Source organism: Felis catus, chromosome D1 (assembly GCF_018350175.1).
Source record: "Felis catus isolate Fca126 chromosome D1, F.catus_Fca126_mat1.0, whole genome shotgun sequence".
Classification (NCBI taxonomy): domain Eukaryota; kingdom Metazoa; phylum Chordata; class Mammalia; order Carnivora; family Felidae; genus Felis; species Felis catus.
In genome coordinates this window covers 60,140,517-60,153,421 of record NC_058377.1, presented here as the reverse complement: position 1 = coordinate 60,153,421, position 12,905 = coordinate 60,140,517, and the positions used below count along the sequence as shown (strand labels likewise).

The 12,905-nt window shown below is 43.8% G+C and overlaps 1 protein-coding gene across 5 annotated transcripts in view; it reads right to left on the bottom strand.

Moving 5' to 3' along the window:
- The window catches only part of STIM1 (stromal interaction molecule 1), a 185,567-nt gene that overhangs the window by 96,480 nt on the left and 76,182 nt on the right, over positions 1-12,905 (bottom strand). Inside the window, exon 1 of one of the 5 annotated variants that reach the window (XM_045038804.1) lies at positions 3,563-3,581. The exons of the other annotated variants lie outside the window; for them this stretch is intronic. The gene's annotated coding sequence lies outside the window, so the exon portion shown is untranslated. Of the gene's footprint in view, positions 1-3,562; positions 3,582-12,905 lie in introns of those variants that run through there. 5 annotated transcript variants of the gene reach the window in all.

Sequence of the window (12,905 nt, the reverse complement as noted above, 5' to 3'; positions counted from 1 at the left end):
TCTGTGCCAAGAAGCATGACAACCCCAGAGAAATTAAATCAACACACGCTTGTTCAAAAGTTGCCCCAAATTCTCTGACCTGGCACCCGACCCAAACATTCCTGCATCCTGGCCAGCACTTGTCAGGGTCTGAGATGGCCAAAAAAATAATTACAAACAACTCAAAACAGATTTCTGCTGGGAAAAGTTTTCTAAAAGTGTTTGAGTGGGCATCCAAGGACTTGTCCAGATAAGGACATTGCACAGTGCCCAGGGGAGGTGTCCAACCCATTAGTGGACCCTCTAGGATTATACCCTTTGGTTCAGGAGTGGAGCTGGCTCTCAACAATCAGTCCTGATCACAGTGACCCCAAGAGCACAGTGATAAATGCCTGGAAGATATAAACACTGGGGAGCCAGGCACACACACGGGGTAAAAACAATGTTGATTCCAGGGACCATTGCAGCAGGAGTTCACCCTCAGGTCACCCAGGCCCACTGCTGGATGGCCTACCAGAGAACACATGCCTGGGCTCCCAGACACCAGAACCAGGCAAGAGCTTCTCACCATCTTTCTGCCCCAAATAAGCCTCCATTCAAACAATACAAAGAAGATAACTGACCCCCTTTCTTCTTTTCTTGAGATTAGATAACCAAGAACATCTACTGAAAAACGCTGCAGTCAGGATGCTCATTCCAAGGGCTCGGTTTGCAGCCCTTCCTCACCTGATGCAGTTCTCAGCTATGGATCCAGACAACATCTCCCCAGAAGGGTGGCTAACTATCCAGAATGGAATGTGCCTGAGCCTCCTGACAGCCCAGGCTCCCTGGTCCTGCTCCCACATGGGAACGAGCCTAGTATGATTTCTGAGGAAAGGCCTCTATGCTCCAGCTCACAGAGATCTGAGCTCAGATCTCCATGTACTTTGCCTGGGTTACTACAGTTTCCTCACTGGTCTTCCTATCTCTGCTCGTTTCTCTCAAACCCATCTTCTACTAAAGCAGTCAGTACAATTTTTCTAAAACTCCAATCTGACTAGACCACTCTCCATGCTCCTGAATAAAATCCTTCACAGGTTCACATAAAAACCTGTTTATAGGGGTGCCTAGGTGGCTCAGTTGGTTAAGCATCCGACTCTTGGTTTCAACTCAGGTCATGATCTCACAGTTTGTGAGTTTGAGCCCCACATCAAGCTCTGCACTGACAGCACAGAGGCTGCTTGGGATTCTCTCTCTCCCTCTCTCTGCCCCTCCCCTGGCCACATGCCCTCTTTCTCAAAATAAATACATAAACTTAAAAAAAAAATCTGTATACAAATGTTCATAGAAGCTTTATGTTTAATAACCCAAAACTGGGATCAGTCCATACATCTTTCAGGGAATGGTTATATACATTATACACAATGGAACACTATTTAGCAATAAAAAGGAACAAAGTCATGATACATACAATCACTTGGATGATTTTCCAGGGAATTATGGCTGAAGAGAGAAGCCAATTCCAAAAGGTTACAAACTCTGATTCCATTTATACAACATTTTTGAAAGGTCATAAAATTTTAGAAATGGAGAACAGTGGGGTTAGGAACAGGGAAGGGGGTGGGAGAGAAAGGTGTGGTTATAAAAGGGCAAATAAAGGATACTTACAGTGTTGGAACAGAACTTACACACACGAGTACAAGTAAACTGGGGAAATCTAAACAAGATTGGTAGGTTTTATTAATGTCAATATTCTGGTTATAATATTATACTGCAGTTTGTCAAAATGTTCCTGTGGGGAAAACTGCAAAGTTTCCCAATGATCTCGCTGTATTATTATTATTGTTCTAAGTAGGCTCCATGCTGGAGCCTGAGATCTCATGACCCTGAGATCAAGACCTGGGCTGAGATCAAGTCAGACACTTAATAGACTGAGACCCGAGCGCCACGCTGCATTTTTTAAAAATTACATGTAAGTCTAGAATTGTCTCAATAAATATTCTAATTTAAAGAAAAAAATCTTTTGCAAAGCTCCCCAACTCTTACAACAGTGATTCCTAACTTTTTCTCAATGAGGAATTCCAAAAGCTCCATTAATAATAGTTATACTTTTAGTATCCACAGATTGAAAAACAACTAAGAAAATAATATGGATTCACGAGACACCCTTCAAGGGCCCCTTTCAGAGTTCTAAATCCTCAAGTTGGGAACCACTAGCAGGTATAACAAATATAATGTAGCAAAGGATACAGGCTTTTCAGGAGGTGGTCCCTACCAGGTTCTCTAGCCTTATCCCATACCAGTCACTGACACACACCTTACCCTGCCACCACACTAAACTACTCGGAGTTCCATAAATACGCAAGACTCACTTTGTGGCTTTGTACACAATGTTCCCTCTGCCTACAATATCCTTGCCCCATTTTACACCTGACTAATTCCTACTCAAGTTTCAAGATTCTACTCAGGCTTTTTCTAATTCCTCTAGGAAGTATTCTCTACACTGACTCTTTGGGTTAGATTAGGAGCCCCTCTTCTGTGCCCACATGGTCCCTGTGCTTCTCTCTATCACAACTTAGACCAATTAACCTCTGTATGCCTGCATTTCATTATCTATAAAATAAGAAGAAAACGGTATCTACCTGATAGAGTTTTAAGAATGAAATGAAAATATATAAAGTACTTCAAATAAAGCATGGCACACAGTAAGTATTCAATTACTACCAAGTTGTTTTTACTGTAATCGTTTGTCTAACCATCACACTGAAAGATCCAAGCAGGAACTGGTATTTGTATCCATCTCTGGTCTGGCCTATAGTTAGGTGCTTGGTAAATATCTGGAAAAAGAATTGAGGGAGCTAATGTTGGCATAATGAGGTGGAATCTAAGTCAACGGTAGAACTAGAGATCTACAGAATAGAGAATTATTGCTAAGAACAAGAGCTAAGTATAGTAGGAGCCAGGAATAAGATAGCCATCTCAAAAAGATAAGCACAAGACGACTATTACAGATTACTAAGAACTTGGGTGAATAAACTGGCTGAAGTCGTACTGAATTATTGTGCAGAGCTCTTTTGATTCGTCATTATAACTTGTTAATTTTGAGCTGAAAAAACTGCTTAACCTTTTGGAGGCACTGTTACTTCAGCTGTAAAACGTGGCATAATACTGTAATTTTCTAAGTATGTAAGATTATGCAAGCAAACTACCTAGCCCATTGATTAAAGTAAAACTAGTTTGCTCTGAATAAATGCTATGCCATCCTTGTGCCTTCAAATTTTCTTTCTCTCAAAAATGTAAGAGGAAAAAGGAGAAGTCCTTTGAACAGTAACTTCCCCGATGAAGAGGGAGGGAAGGGAAGACGTAAATGCCAATACACATGAATACTTGTGCTCAATACTGGTGCTCAAGCACCAGCTTGAGCACGGGTGAACGGGCACCTGGAGCCACTCTCCCTCCAGCTCCTCATGGGCAAGACTTGGTGGCCCTTCAAGGTCCAGGAAAAGTCCTATGCCCACCTGCCTTCTTTAACCACTTTAGGCCCTGTGAGTCTCCCCTCTGAGGTCACAGCACTGAGCTCAGTCTGGTTCAAGCACAAACTCACAAGGTTTCTTCCAACCACAACTGGACTCTGTCCCCAGCTGGCATGTTAGGGACTCTGCGGTGGGACCTGAGTGTCCTCCTGTTATCTACACAAGAACAAAATTAAGTACATTGTTATTGTCTCAGGGAGAAAGGAGGGACAAATATGTCTGGAACTATGTTGGGACTTGTACATAAAAAGTTGTACTCTCTTACAACTTTGTAAAGTCAGTCCTTTTATTTTTTATTTTAGAGAGAAAGAGTGTGTGCGCACGCGCCTGTGTGTGTGTGTGCACGCGCATGCATGCACATGAGTGGGGGAGGGGCAGAGAAAGAGAGAGAATCTCAAGCAGGCCCCATGCTCAGGACTCAGCCCGACTCAGGGCTCAATCCCACAACCCTGGGATCATGGCCTGAGCTAAAATCAAGAGTCAGACACTCAGGGGTGCCTGGGGGACTCAGCAGGTTAAAGGTCCGACTTCGGCTCAGGTCATGATCTCACGGTCCGTGGGTTCGAGCCCCGTGTTGGGCTCTGTGCTGACAGCTCAGAGCTTGGAGCCTGCTTCGGATTCTGTGTCTCCCTCTCTCTGCCCCTCCCCCGCTTACACTCTGCCACTCTCTCTCAAAAATAAAAAAAACAAAAGAATAAAAAGAGTCAGACACTCAACTGACTGAGCCATCCAGGCACCCTAAAGTCAGTACTTGTATTATCCCTAATATAAAATGAGGAAACTGAGGCCCAGATCTGCTAAATGACTTGCTCAAGTCACATAAATGGTAAAAGTAAGGCTGGAACTGGGATACTGTCTCTCTCCAGAGTGTTGATAAGAATAAATGCAGACTGGTGTCCACCTGGTTACCAACTATATAGCTGATATGTTGGGCAATTTGATCACACCAGCTCCATACCTCAACTTTTCTCTGCTGCCAATCTGGGCCTGAGATAGCTATTTGACTTCCTTTCTTCCTATTATTTTGTCCCACACAGGAAATGCAAAGGCAGCTACCCTGGGTCCCTTCCACACTGGAGTATGTGGAAGAAACAGGATAAACAGAGGTCCCTGCGGGGAGAATAAAAGGGAGGCAAATATTAACATCCTATAGTATCAGAGCTAGTTAAACTCTCTGGCTTTACGGATGAGGACAATGAACTCTGAGAAGGCAGGTATCTTACATAAGGTCATACAACTGAGTGGAGACTGAAACCTTGTCCCCCAAACTCCCAAATCGGTGCTCATTTTGGTCTACCCCACACAAAGCCATGGAGGAGAACTGGAGTATGACCTGTCAGGCCTGTCACTAAGCAAAAAACCCAAACGCTGTAAACACAGGAAATGGGCTGGGATGAGGTTCAGAGGGAGCAGCAACCTTTGCCAAGTTAGAAGTGTTCAAGGGTTTCCTGTCCACAGCTGTTAACTGTCACAGAAATGCTCCAGAAAGCAATACAAGGCAGAAAAAGAAGAAACTAAAAAAAGAACGAGGAGAAAATATTTAGGCCTAGAAGTGAGTATAAATTATTTAGTCCAGCCTACTTGGTTTTCCAGATGAGGAAGCTAAGAACCCCCCAAAAAGAAAAATGCCTTGTCCAAACTCACACTCAGAATTTAAGGACCCTTACAAACCACTTATTTGGTTCAAATCCTTCATGTTAATGATGAGAGGTGTGAGACCCAGAGAGGGCAAGATCTTCGGCCAAGGTCACACAGCTAGAGATAGCACAGCCAGCACAGGAACTCAGCTCTTCCACCTCACAGACCTGTGTGGCTAGAGGGAGCCTGACCAAGTGACTTTCCTCAGATGCTGTGTTAGCCGTGGACAAAGCACAACAAGTCGGGAAACTGAAAATAAGCGGGAATAGTAACAGCTAATGAAGAATAACAAAGACCAAACAGAGCAAGCCTGGAAGAGCCAAAACAAAAGTGCTCTGGCTGGTGAAGACGCTTCGGAAAATGAAGAGGCAGAAAAATATTCTGGCTATTCTAGGAACAGAATCCAAGGAAGAACAAGCAAGCAGGGCAGGCAGATAGAAAAGGGCGGAAATGCTAAGGGAAACCCCAAGGTTCTGCTTTCTTCTTCTGTCTGAGACCTAAATATCCAGAAAACATCACCTCAGGAGCAACTCTGGGCTCAGCAGGTCACTATGGAGGTACTATAGTATAGTAGTTAGCAGATTACTGGGCCCCACGTACCACAGCTGGCAGATATGGAGGGGAATTACATTTACACAACACCTGGAATTTCGTATATATTCAATTCTCACCCTGAAAGACAAGGATTATGATTCCCATTTAACAGATAAAGGAAACTAGGGTTTAGGGAAGCCAAGTCTCTTGGTCACCGTCATAAAGTTAGTACTGTATATGGCAGATCCAGTATTCAAACTTAAACTCTCTTTCAAGAAATTGTTTAGCAAGTGCCTGCTCTTCCAAACCTGTCCCAAGGAGACACGGAGGAATACACGGAGAAATAACATGGCCCCTGGTCTACAGGAATTCCAGTCGGGGAACTGTGAATGCTTTCTGGGTCACCCACATTATTGAATAAAGAGTGATGACCTAGAGGCTGGAAAGAACAGAAAGTTCAGAGGAACCTGAGCATTAAGGACCGGGCTACCATGGCTGATTCCTCCAGAGACAGGAGGACTCTGGTGAGAAAAGATGGGCCAGTGACCAGTGTCACTGTACTCTTCTCCCACTCTGGTCAGAGCTTTCTCATCCAACACTTCACCAGACCTCACTACAGTCAAGGCAGTCAGGCAGGGCAGAGTTTCCTCACCCCACTCGACAAATGAAGGAAATGAGACCAACACATCGGTGAGTTGGTGGCAGAAAAAAGTCAAGCCCCTTGGCTTCTGTTCTTTCTACTAGACTGCTCTGACTCCACCACAAAAAGGGAAATCTAAAACGTGGGACTGAGGAAGAGTTTAAAACTCTCTGGCCATCCTGTTTTCATCCCACCGCCACCCAGTCCCCACTCCCCCCGTCCACCCTCATCATACTTGCAGAGTTCTTAATTTGGTCTACACATACCCATGCTCCCTCCCTGAGTGCCTCAAAATCAGTGATTCAATCAGGGAGTTAATCAACCACAAAGCCTTGGCTGCCATTAGACCCCATGTCCTCAGGGAAACATTCCCTCCAGCAGCTCGTCCTCAGCACGCAGATCTTTAAATGGCAATCAGAGAAGAGAGGAGTGCTCAAAAAGGAAAGGCCAGGGGGAAACACCCCAGCAGGAGCACATTTCACACGCTCTTAAGTCTGCACACAAGACAGCTCATTTGAACCAGCCTGAGGTCCACCCACCAAATCAACCCAGCTGGGGTCTTAAACTCCTGATAAGAAGGAAAAGTACTAAATGCCCACATTAACTCATTCATTCATCATTCTTGGCTACTGATGTTTATTCTGTATACAATTTATGTTAGGTACTAGAGCCACACACTTTAAAAACAAAAAACAACTCTGCCTTCAAAAAGCTTACATTTTGGGGCACCTGGGTGGCGCAGTCGGTTAAGGGTCCGACTTCAGCCAGGTCACGATCTCGCGGTCCGGGAGTTCGAGCCCCGCGTCAGGCTCGGAGCCTAGAGCCTGTTTCCGATTCTGTGTCTCCCTCTCTCTCTGCCCCTCCCCCGTTCATGCTCTGTCTCTCTCTGTCCCAAAAATAAATAAACGTTGAAAAAAAAAATTAAAAAAAAAAAAGCTTACATTTTAATTTGCACTTCTGATTGTAGATGAAGCCTTTTTTTTTTTACACTAATTCATTTGTTTCTATCACTTATGTGGAACCTTGCATATATATATGTGACAATTCATTTTCTTCAAGTCTTAGTCATGTGACTGTGGGAGACACGTGGAAAGGGGAAAGAAGGAAAACTGTGTTTGTTCTCTCCTCTATTCAGGAAGTTTTGGGTTTTTTAGAAACCTGAATTGGCCTGTGGATCTTTTGGTAACAGCTATGTTTGGCAGTAAATAATCTTTGTTTATTACAGCACAATAGCTTTATGGGTTGGGGGGGGGGGCAGGAAGGGAAGCTTACCTTCTAGTAGAGAAGACAGGTAATCAGGATACAAGGAAAGAGCTACAGTCAAGGGATATACCAACTTCCCTGGAAGCAAGATGACTACTTCTCTCTTAAGGGTCAGGGAAAGGCTTCCCAGAGAAAATGCCATTGGCTTAGTCTTAGGGAATATGGAACATCTGGATGCTAGAATGCTGAGCCCACAGAGACAGGGTTGGAGAGGTCTCTAAAGGCAGACTAAAGAGTCCCAGGTTCCTAGCACGAGAGCTGCCTTAGGATAAAAGAAATATGCTATAGCCCTAGTTGCCTCAAAAATCATATTTATTATACCCCTGGGGCATCTGCTCCAGGTAAAATCCATAAAACTCTATAGTGCACCTAGATCCGCTCTGCACTCAAACAGACCCAAAGTACTGAGCATAAGCTAGAGACTCTACAAGAGACTCCTCTATCTGGCGCTCACACACTTGCTTCTTGCCTTGCAAACTGGCTCCCAGCAGCCAGAGCCACCTTATCTCACAAAGAGCTCTGCTGGGGGATACCACCATTAATGGTCTTAAGACTTAAAACCTAAAGCCAGCTAAAATGAGAAATAGCTCAGTTAAAATGAAAACCTCTCATGGTTTAACTTTGAGCTGGCCAAGATGAAGACAAAAATCCTTTAATGCTATACAAATAGAGAGCAAAGCAAGTAGATCATGAGAAACTGGAGTTCATTTAGTGGAAGCCGAAAATCCAACAGTCCCTGCTACCCTACCCACCCATCACTAAACCCATGTCCCAGCTAGGCCCAGCCTAGGCACAGAGCACAAGCAGCACTGGAAAGAAGGGTAGGGGAGCCTTTCCTGAAGCACTATCAAAACGGAAGAGAGTAGCTTCCCATCCCCAACCCCAACCCCAACCCCATAGAACACCAGCTCAGCCTGGCCCTTGTGGGACTTGCAAATCAGTAAAGAAGCTGGCAGTGTGCCACCTGGGGAAACAAAGACCACTCTTCCCAGGAAAAGGGGGCTACTTTTGCAGGCCACATGATGAGATTGCCACGTACAGTCTAGATATTATATGGCCATTTAAGGAACACCGTTCTGCAGAACTCGCTGGAACAGAAAAACTGGGTTTAAAAGTCTGGCTACTAACTTGATCATCCACTAAACCCATTCTCATCCCCATGCATTCCTCCCAATGACCAAATCCTGCCCTACTGTTAAGTCCAATCCTCGTACTTTCCACCCCGTGGGGAACTTTCAGCCTCCTCCTCAATGATGACTCTATTTTATTTGAAAAACATGTATCCACTCAAAAAGTATGTAGTAATGCTTTTTCTATGGCAGCACTGTTTACCGTGGTAGTGTGGCACACACCCCTCAATGGAACTCAAGTCCTTTGACGAGGCTGCCTAAGACCTACCAGGAATCACCTCCACATGCAACAAATGTACTATACCAGATGATTCAACACGGACATGCCCCATGTCAAGAGCCCCCTGCCAAACGTACCCCCCAATTCATCCTGCACCTTCCTGTCAGATCTTGTTTACCACCACTTCACACAGGCCTCACCTCACTCCCCATGTTGATGACCTTGTAACCTATAGCAGAGGCCTTCAAACTGTAAACGCCAGTCAACTGACATCCCTCAGCTAATGGATCAGTTTTTTTGTTTATTATTAGAGTTCATCAGTAAGGGCACACACTTTTTATAAAAATTTTGTACCATTTAAATAATTATGATTATAGCAGCTAACATTTAGGCAGCACTATGTGTCAGGCACTACTCTAAGCACTTCATATTTATCTCATTCACCCTCATGAAAACCCTACAAGGCATCATTATCATCAACTCCATTTTTCAAATCAAGAAACGAAGGCCCAGAGAAGTAAACTAAGTGGTAGCAGCTAGAGACAGGCAGCCTGGCTCTAGAGTCCAAGCTCTTAGCTACTATGCTATGCTGCAGAGTGCGATGAGGACCTTTATATACATACATACACATGTGTACAGGGCTTAAATATACCTCCCATTATAACATCTCTTTTCAGTTAAGTCCAAACTTCTGTCTCTTTAGCTTTATTTCTCGCTGCTTCTCCCATGTACCCTCCATTCCCACCAGACTGACATACTCACAGGACCTGCCCCTCATTCTTGGCTTGCCATCCTCCTTCCTTCCCTCCTCATAATCCTAATCAACCTGTCGGGTTTAGCTCCTCTAGGAAAGCTCCTAGAAAAGGGGGTGGGAGGGCGGGAATCACCACTGGCTTCATGCCTACCAAGCATCAGTCACTATGCTGGTGCTTTAGACACGTTACCGCATTTAATTCTCACAACCCCGGGAGGCTGCTATTACTATACCCATTTCACAGATAAAGAAAAAGTAGTGCAGTGAGTTAACTTGTCAGTGGCCCACAGTTCTAAACTACACTCTTTCCACAATACCTTCTAAGCCCCTTATGACCTACTCCCCACATTTAAATGTTTACATGTATACCATTTGATTTTGCGTTTTATTTAAAATTGTGTCAAACTGTTTTCCTATTTATGTGTGTGTCTTATCTTTCCAACTGGACTCTAAGCCCTTCAACCCAAGAGCTTCCTCTAGACACCTAACACATGGCTGGGCACGCAGTGGCTGCACAGTGTTACCGAGCCAAAGTAACTTCTAACTTCTTCTTAGTTAGAAGAGAGATCTGTAGTGTTTTGGGTAAAGCCGCCGAATATCGGCACCATAACCATACAACCATATAACTATAATTCATTTCTTCTAGAGCTAAGAAAAAAGTCCTCTTAACCAAGAAAATCATATAGTGAAGTCTATGAGTCACTCTTGTCGGCAATGATATGAAGATCCCAGAAAACAAGCAACAAAAAAAGAATCACAGTGGGTGGAATGTTTTTTCCCATCCCACTCTGTAGGGAACACAATTGGGCTGATGCTCTCTAAAGAGTGCACACAGCTTCAGCTACAGAATGAGGGAATCCCAAAGGGAAGGTCAGCAAAAACCAGCCAATCCTGCAGATGCTCACAGGAAGCCCCTACGGGGTTCAGAATTATGTGGTAGCAAAATACTGGCCAAGGACAGACAAAATCTGGGCTTCATTTATTTAACAACTAGTTCTTGAGAGCACTTAGGATACCAGTCAATCCAGTGTATAATATGGACAGGTAAATTACTTAACTCCTCTGGACCTCAGTTTATTCACCTCTAAAAAGAGCTTAGTAAGCACTTTCTTGCCCATATCACAAGGTGTTGAGAGGGTCTAATGAGAAAGGACAGATCAACATCAAGGACAAAGAATAAGGCTATTTTCTTTTTTCACTGTGATCAGGCATATATAACATAAGAGGCTGTCTTTTATTCCGTATTTCTCTGGCCTAAGGGGAGAGCAGTGGTTGGGAGAAATGTGGAAATGAGATCAGTGGTAACCTCAACTGCATTATAGTCACCCACTTTCCTGACCCACTGTTGGGTCTATAAGATTTCTAGGAATCACAGCACAAAGTCAGTTCTAGAATTTTCAAGATTGAAGGCCTAGAAGAATCATATAATCTCAGAGATAGACGGCCCTTCAGAGGCCAACTCATTCACTCATACTCATCACTCATCTTGTTTCCAGCCCATCACCCAATAATCATGACGGCACTGCTTATGTGTATATCCTCTGGGTGTCCCAGACATCAAGCAACATTTTATAAGCCAGATTAACTAGTTTCAATGACTATGTTTATTTTCCTATTGCTGTCCCTGAGTCTTGTCCAAACATTCTATGCAGGGCACAGTTATATAGTACTAAAGAAAAGTTCCTGTGCCCAACTTGGACACAAACATAAAAGGAGAGCATTACCCTGCTGAAGCTAGTATGATATAGTGGAGATAATTAGTAAGGGTCGCTCCATGGAGGAAAGAGTTTCACAATCCAGGTTCAGCCTACATGGTCCAATTGCCCCTTTTCACATCTTCTGATGCTAACCTTACTCATTCTGGATGGTGGTCTTATTAAGAAATTTAGCATTTCTGGGGTGCCTGGGTGGCTCAGTCGGTTAAGTGTTCGACTTAGCTCAGGTCACGATCTCATGGTTTGTGGGTTCGAGCCCCACGTCAGGCTCTGTGCTGACAGCTTGGAACCTGGAGCCTGCTTTGGATTCTGTGTCTTCCTGTCTCTCTGCCCCTCCCTCGCTCAGGCTCTGTCTCTCTGTCTCTCAAATAAACAAACATTAAAAAAAAAATTTTTTTTTTAAAGAAATTCAGCATTTCCTCACAATGGCCCTAAGCAGGTAGTCTGTTTAACAGCTGTAATGTCAAAGCACTCATATCTCTGGGTGGCCCACTCCAATGGTAGGGAGTTCTAGTAGTTTGAAAAATCTTCCTTGTATAGCAGGAGACCAGATTAAACAACAATTCAAACTACTTCAGTTATGGAAACTGCCATTTTAAAGTTGTCAGCCCCCTCTGCCTTAGAAACATCAAGTCACCTTGGAGCAGACCCTTGTTCTTGAGGGAAATCCCCTTTTAACCATATAAATATAAAACAAAAGAGCACACAATACCCATGGGGAAAAGAAAACAGTGTGATCTTTTGTGACTTGGCAAAACTGTTCCCAACACCCCTTAGTATGCGAGGGGAACAGAACACAAGTGAATAAACACAAATATGTACAGGATCAAAGCCCTTTCAGGACCAAAGACTGAAGGCTTCATCCCTTTCTTGTAGAGTCAATGCTGTTAGAATTTCCCCGACAGACTGAGATCCTAAGTCAAGTTAAAGGTAGAAAGGGATGTTAAGAGCCTACGGTAAGTGCTCACTCACACCAAGGAAACAAAACGTCTCAATGGGTGTTTCAAGCTTAATACAGTAACCAAAATAATTGTAGAAGAAGGCTGGTTCTGGAAATGAAATGTGGCTAAATCTAGAAACACTTCTAGACCTGCCAAATGACGACTATAGGGGTTCCCTCCTCCAATGGATGAGCTTATACATATATGAACTGAAGAGCATTCACTTTGAGAGCTTAAGCATAGACGTAGGTCTAGGCCAAGTGTGACACTGAAGCGGTGCTGTCATCTTCCGTCAGAGAACCACTGAGCCTTGTATAGAACCAAGTCCTTATGGCTACAGTAAATAAGGAAAGAGCACACTGTGAGAAATGCGTTCATAAAAGCCACACTGTGTGCCAATGATAGAAGTTGAAAACAGGGCCCACTAACACACCAATAAGATCCTCTAGTTCTCTGTTTTGAACTAAGCCTGACTCCTTTGTACTAAATAAGCCTATGAAGTTCTTCAATAATACTTCATAAAGAGAAAGAGGGAAGAGGAAAGGCCCCAGGAGAAACATACTAAACTTGCAGATAATT